Source organism: Rousettus aegyptiacus, unplaced genomic scaffold (assembly GCF_014176215.1).
Source record: "Rousettus aegyptiacus isolate mRouAeg1 unplaced genomic scaffold, mRouAeg1.p scaffold_m13_p_6, whole genome shotgun sequence".
Lineage (NCBI taxonomy): Eukaryota > Metazoa > Chordata > Mammalia > Chiroptera > Pteropodidae > Rousettus > Rousettus aegyptiacus.
Genome location: NW_023416309.1, coordinates 108,328,011 through 108,335,192, shown reverse-complemented (window position 1 = coordinate 108,335,192; position 7,182 = coordinate 108,328,011). Strand labels below are relative to the sequence as shown.

The following is a 7,182-nucleotide window of genomic DNA, read 5'->3' as shown; positions in this document are numbered from 1 at the left end:
CATATTTGTCTATCTTTCTATATTTTTAGAACGATGAGTTCATATACCTCTGATTCCAATCCATTTCTAACATTTCCACGTTATTTATAATTCCTTCATCTCTCCAGTTGTGCGAAGCCTGGCTCTCATTTTCTAAATACGTTTACTTATTTTCTCAATCCTAGATTACATATACAATAGCTTTAGTGTTGCTAACCTATTTCCTAAGCAGAGCACGATATTGTGTAAACCGTAATTTTTTGTCTTTGCCTTACAGTACAAATACTTTTCCTCAAGTTATTTGTTAGTTCTTTTCTTCCCTACCTCATTCAATTTGGTTATGTTATTCATTAATAATACAGTTAGAGTCATTTGCTACTGTTTGTAGTCCCATTTAGGGTTCCTCCCCGCCAAAACTCTCATTGATTTTATTCGTTGATGTGTTGTGTGTGTGTGTGTATACAAAAATAGCACACTCAGAGAAACAGGACTTCCTTATCACCTCTAATGCCCTCTCCCTAGTCTCCCAAATCATTCCCTCTCGTTAGCACCCACCCTCATTAGATGATCAATATTACTAGTTTCTGGCTTATTGTTCCTACATTCCTTTTAATCAACGGCAAAGATACATATTTTTATAATCTCATCTTTCTTTTTTTGTCACTTAACAATACGTCCCAGAAATTACTCCACCTTAATTCATAGAGGTCTCCCTTATTATTATTTATAGTTGCATAGTATTTTACTGTGGGCATGTACCACAGTTGATCTAACCACTTTCCTAAGTACAGTCATATAGGTTGTTTCCAATATTTTGCAATTATAAACAATGATGCATTCATAATTTTATGCATATGTATTTTTGTACTATTGAAAGTATATCCATACTTTAGCTATGCCAGTATTATGTAGCATTACTATATTATGTTAAAAATTTCATATTGTTTGTTCTAACAAATTGTACCCAGTATTTCCACTTAACCAAATAAGAGAGGTAATGATTAATTTCATTTATTTTTTAATGCCTACAGCACCTGGTGTTCCTAGGTGGCCTCCCATCCAAGTATGAACCAAACCTGATCCTGCTTAGCTTCCAAGATCAGATGGGATTGGGCACATTCATAGTGGAATGGCCATAGACTAATTTCATTTTTTACAAATGTCTTTGCTGATCTGTTATAGAAACCTGAGAAATTCATAGATGGGAAGAAGACAAATTTCTGAACTTTTTCATTCCTGGATTGTCTTTCCTTCCCACTTTATTTGTTCTTTTTAAATCAATGCATACTCATTGTGGGAAATGAAGTCAACCAATGTCATTGTATTGCCCTCCTAACTTCCCTCCCTCCTGGTAACAACACCCTAGTGCCCGTTGGATGGCAATGAAGTCTGGACAGAAACCTTAGCGGTGTCACCAGTGAAAGCAAATAAAAAGCTCTGTGTATTTTCTCTGCTAATGAAATACCTAAATACTTTCATCATGACATGCCACCACTAATAGACAGAAAGTATGCACATGTCTGCTACTCCTTTACATTTTCTTTTTTTATCGTATTTTACTTTTAAAACATCTACCTTTTACTACTTCCTAGATCACATACCTGAACAGAATCAGAGCGAAATCCAACCACAAGTAACTGACATCTGTAATCAAAATGTACCTCTAGAGGTTTTATGTTTGTTTTTCTATCTGTACACATGTGGTCTATAGACTTGTGGTATTTTAAAAGCCTGTGTGGGTGAAATACCCACCTTGATGTCCTTTACAAAAACATCTTTTTATTCCACAGAATGCGTTGAGTTGTATACATGAGTCCATCTACTAGCATAAATGTTTTTGCCTCGTCCACATGCACGAATTGCAAATAAAATGAAATACATTTAAACCATATAAAAATCATCAATAATAGGCAACATCTTAGATCATGTGTGATGCTAGGAATCAGGTCTCATTATTAATCGAATCATGGAACGTGAATAAATTTCTCGCTCAGAGTTTTTTCACTGCCAGTCCCTTCTAGAGGATTTGGGAATAAGAAATATGCATCTTTAATGAAGACAAAAGGCCTTTCCCCAGTCATAGCATAGTCTGATGATTTGAATGGTAATGCCAACATATCTATATCTTAGGGAGAAAATAAGATGTAGGCCACTTGTTTCAGTAGTTAATGCAATACAATCATATCAATGTATCGCTTTCGCTTAGAAGGAAACAAAAAGCTCCTGTAAGTCTTCTTTTAAGGTGTGAAGAATGAAGAGAAAAATAGTCCTTCTGAGATATTAAAATTTTTATCTAGTAGATTCTGTTGCAGTTGAAACACCATATTTTCCCTTCCCACATTTCATTCGAGGTTAAGAAATAGATTTACAATTTTCAGTTATTATGAACCAAATAGTGGTCAAAGTTAAACCTACCCTTTGTGAAATGCAAATCCCTGTTCCCTCTGAATGTTTATTTAAGGTAAAGAATCCTAGGCTTTCTGAAAATGTTAGCTTCTGTTACAGCAACACTTTTTTTTTTGCTTCTCAGGTCCACTAAAATACAGCATCAACCGATTGTTCAGTGGATCTTAAGCCAAACTGTTTTTAACTTCTGTTTTATCTTTAAGACTTCCCATCCAGAATTATGTATAGGAGCAGCCCTTAAAACACACACACACACACACACACACACACACACACATGCATATATACATGCACATATAGGTACACACATACACACACACACGCCCCCAAACTACTACACCTCTGAGTGCGGCCACCATCTTACCCTCCAACATTTTTTCCCCTTTAAGACATTAGGTATTCAACTGGCCCCTGGACTTCCTGTGTTCTCTATTCTCACAGCCCCCTACTCCAGCTTCCTGAGGATTTGGAGACACCACACAGCTCTTGGGTGAATCATCTTTGTGTTCAAGATTTGATATTATTTTGCTGACCTTCCTACTCCGTCAACCAAGAAACATTCATTCTGACAAATATTTACTGCTACCACGCAATTTTAAGTCTGCAAAATTTTTCTTGATGTTCAAATTTCTGTCCTTTAAAATAGTATCAGCTTTTATTTTAATCTAGGCAAGCAAAAATATACATCCTACCAAAGTATAAGATATCAAGGATATGTAAAGAAAAAAACTAATATTTTCCTCTTACTTTCTGTCATTTTACTCTCTACCAGTGGCCCATCCACCTGGAACTTTATTTACACATATATTCTCAGGAAATGATGATTTAGAGTGACTTCTAAATTTTTAAAAAGTTTTAATTAATTACTTTTTAACCAAGAAAATCTAAAGTGGCCAAAGAGAAGGAAGATTTAAGAGGTTACAAGGTTTCTAAATGTTTTACCTAAACTCAGAAACTGACTTTTCCTTCTTCATTGTTCCTCTGCACTTGATTAGTCTCTACCAAATTCAGAAGTGTCTCTAACTGTATTCTTGCCCTTGAATGGTCATTTCTTCTCGAGTAGGGCCTATCTTCTTATTACATCTCCCTTGGTCACTTGCACACAGCCTATGCTCATTGAATGTGTTTCTATGCAAAATTCTCTTATAATATCTACTATGTTTTTAAATCTCATGAGGTTAGTGTCATCATTTTAATATCGAGATGAGGAACCGGAATCTTAGGAAGATTATGACACTTGATCAAGGGCACATAGCCATAAAGTAGTAGAGACAGAATTTGACCCTTGAACTTTGTTTCCTACAACTCACTAATGCTGTCTTTAAAAATGCAAGGTATGACTGTCTTTTCTCATCGAGCACAGACTAATGTTCATTCTTCATTTGAAATGATCAGAATGATTGCAATTTCGGGACTCACTTAACACACATACAAAACAGAAGCCAATTTGTTTGAAGAGCAGCCTTTCAATCCATCTGGATTATAGTTAAAAGAGAGCTCTCAAAAGTTGCTTGTGGTATTTCTAGTAATAAATCCTCTTCTCATCAAATGTGTTTTTCTCGACTTGCCTTTTGTGTACATAAAAACAGTGTTAAAACGGCTATTTCAGTGCAATTAGCTTTCTGGGGTTGGAACGGTATGTTTTGATGAAGGACAATTTGGAAACTTTTATTAAAACGAAGCGGAGCAAGAATAGAGGTCGAGGAAAGGAGGTTGCATTGTCGAAGTCAAACGGGATCCCCCGTGCGCCGTGATTTATTTTCGTTTGTTTTAATCTTTGTTTATCATCACGGAGCCTAGAATAATAGTGCTCTGAGGGCCAATGCTAAGGAAATGGAAGGAAATCGAAGTTCATCGTGTCAGCGGCACACATCGCCAGCCTCACCAGGAAGGGAAGGGAATCTGAGAAACCTCAGGACAATTACATTTTGATTTTCATATCCTCACTGACAATGTGCTACTTACCTGCTGTGGGATTTGAGCCTCTCGCTGTATCACCGTTTCCACAGAAAAGGGGCTGGAACAGAGGTGAGCAGTTTAATAATAAGTTTACATGGGTGACTCCTCAACTATTGGCAGTTGGTGCTGTGTCGTTTTAAATAAATAAAAAAGCTCGCATTATAAAGTAAGGCAAATAGAAAAAAAGTTGGATGCTCTACATAGTCAAAAGTGGTTGGGTGGGATTTTTTTTTTTTGGCATTTATTGGGTTAATTGTTTTTTTCCCCCTTTAACATACACTGAGTAGTTATATAATATAAAAAGCTCTTTTTCATATCCCCTGAGTGTGTACTGGGACTCCACATATAGAATGTCCCCTCCCCCCCAAAAAAAATTCAGACGGTGCCAAAATCTACATTTTCATTTGGCAAACTAGTTAAATCTATTCATAATCTGGTGCCTGAATCAAATTTCAGAGCCGACTAGACTGCCTTGGCTCCTGGTTTTTGTTGCCCGACCTGTCTCTGACTGGATTTAGCTATGAGGTTACATCTTTAGCTGTAGAACATTTCTAAGGGCGGCCTGTTTCCCTTCGCCGTTGATGGGTACATACGCAAGATGCAGCATTTCCAAGCAGGAGCCCGTTCGGAGCATTTTTTTGGAAAGAAACTCTGTGTTTCTTTAACATTTTTTTTTTCTTTCTTTCTCAAAATGTTCACTTTAATGGTTCTAGCACTACATAAAACTCACATACTCTCTAGTGAACAAATTGTGCAGAAAATGTCATCAGGACTCAAGAGAGGAGGTATGAAGATCTAAGGGATTGGTTGTGAAAATGCATGGGATTTTATTATTATTATTATTTGCAACGCAGGGAGGACATGGGACAGGAGAGCAGGAGGCAGCCAGGGGCCCAGGTATGTCTAGTTATAAGAGTTGTCTTCTTCTTGAGGAATATGCAGATGAAGAAAGAAAGAGAAGTAAGTAGAGAAAAGAGACCATTGGGAGGCCAATTGCCAGAACAGAGTGCACTTAGGGACTTAGTTAAAATAAGAAAATGATTGGATCGTTAAACCATAGGAGGGAACCATAGAGCCCAGTTTGCTGTGGACAGTTCAAGTATAGTATGGTTATTCTGTCTAGCTCCTAAATTGGAGGATAGATATCACATAGTTATCCTGTAGGTTGTTCTTTAAGGAAGCCCATGATAAGTCATGTTTGTTTGTTTGTTTTATTATTTATGCCTACAGCGCCTGGTCTTCCTAGGTGGTCTCTCATCCAAGTACTAACCAGGCCTGACCCTGCTTAGCTTCCGAGATCAGACATTGGGCTTGTTCAGGGTGGCATGGCCACAGACCACGGACCGTGGCTCCACTGGGGCACGAACCCAGGGCCTTCTGCGTGTGAAGCAGGCGTGCTAACCGCTACACTATGGAACCACGTCCAACTCATTGTTTTAATGCGCTTTTGTTTTATCATAGGGAATAATGGCCCGATATTTTTTTTTCCTCAAAGCAATGGGAAGTTTTGTTATTCCATGAAAATATCAAACAATATGTCACATCCCTGTTTACTTAAAGACTACTGTGGAATTTGGGGAACAACATGTTAGAATAGTTATTAGGGATCAGGAGGTAAATCAGCAGTTGGCAACATAGTGTTTTTCGCGTCTATGAGCCACGGAGTGTCTGTTGCAATCATGAGCTCTGCCGGTGTAGCTTGTGAAAGCCCCCATAGACAACACGTAAACAAACAGGCGTGGCTGTGTTGCAATAAAACTTTATTTACAAAAAAGACAGCAGGCCTCACTTGGCCTGTGGACCACAGATTACTTATCCCCAATTTAAAAGAATATTTATGATCGCGAGAATATGTTTGGAATATATTTATAAATTTTTTTTAAAAAAAAAACAAGCTGTGATGCAACATAACAATATTGTTAATGCATTAAGATAGGAAGGAAAAATAAAATGCCTCAACCACACGAGGCAGTCTAATATGTTAAGCGGATGGTGTTTGGGTTGCGAAATCAGTAGGATTTAGGTCACGCCTACGTGTGCTATGATGTTCTTAAGTTTTCCAGGTGCTTTGCCCTGAGCATATTTTACTCTTGTACTAGGAAAAGGAAAAAAAATAAAGAGTAAAGTCCCCGGGTCACGATGTCACTGTGAAGTGTGCTGACTCGTTTCTGATGTTGCACTACAGTGAACCAGAATCACGCTGCCCGTGTTCGTTGGGGTCCAGGCCCCAGAGTTAACCAGCTGGGTACTTGGACCAATTTATTTAACTGCCTCTTGCCTTAGTTTTCCCTTCGGTCTGCAGGAATAATTAGGGACACATACCCCTTGAGGTGTTCATGAAGGCTGGGCTGCTGTAGGCAAAGCTCTTAGAATAATATCTTAACGTATCCAACAGTTACGATTCTTTTTATGACCTACACAGGATAATACCCGACATTCCTCCCACTGGAGGTTTCAGAGTTTCCCTGTGAAAACTTGGTCAAGACATTGATTTCCCCAATTCATTACCAAAAAGAACTACAAAATAAGTATCTTTATTTGTTGACATGTAAAAACGCTTACTTGTCGATATTTAAAAATGCTTCCTAGATGCTATCTTATAGCAAGCCTCTGACCTTGGGGATCATAGCCTGCTTGAGACTTTTCAACTCTACCCCTGTCTATGAAATGCCTATTCATGGCATGTCATACTATGAATATGGAAGTTGGAAAAGGGCACAGTTTTTTTCCTTCTAATAGCTACAGGGACACACTTGAAAGGCTACTAAGAACTAATTCCAGAAATAGCTTTCGTATTTTGATTAACAGATTTTCTCCTCCCAATGTTGCTACAAATAT

At 37.9% G+C, this 7,182-nt stretch overlaps 1 non-coding gene and 1 pseudogene across 1 annotated transcript; both read right to left on the bottom strand.

Annotated features, from left to right (window-relative positions):
• Nucleotides 1–1,001: 1,001 nt before the first annotated feature.
• Nucleotides 1,002–1,120, bottom strand: LOC118604114 (annotated as a pseudogene).
• Nucleotides 1,121–5,690: 4,570 nt separating this feature from the next.
• On the bottom strand, nucleotides 5,691–5,763 carry TRNAV-CAC. The gene has a single exon. It is a non-coding gene; the product is annotated as a tRNA-Val (tRNA).
• Nucleotides 5,764–7,182: the final 1,419 nt, after the last annotated feature.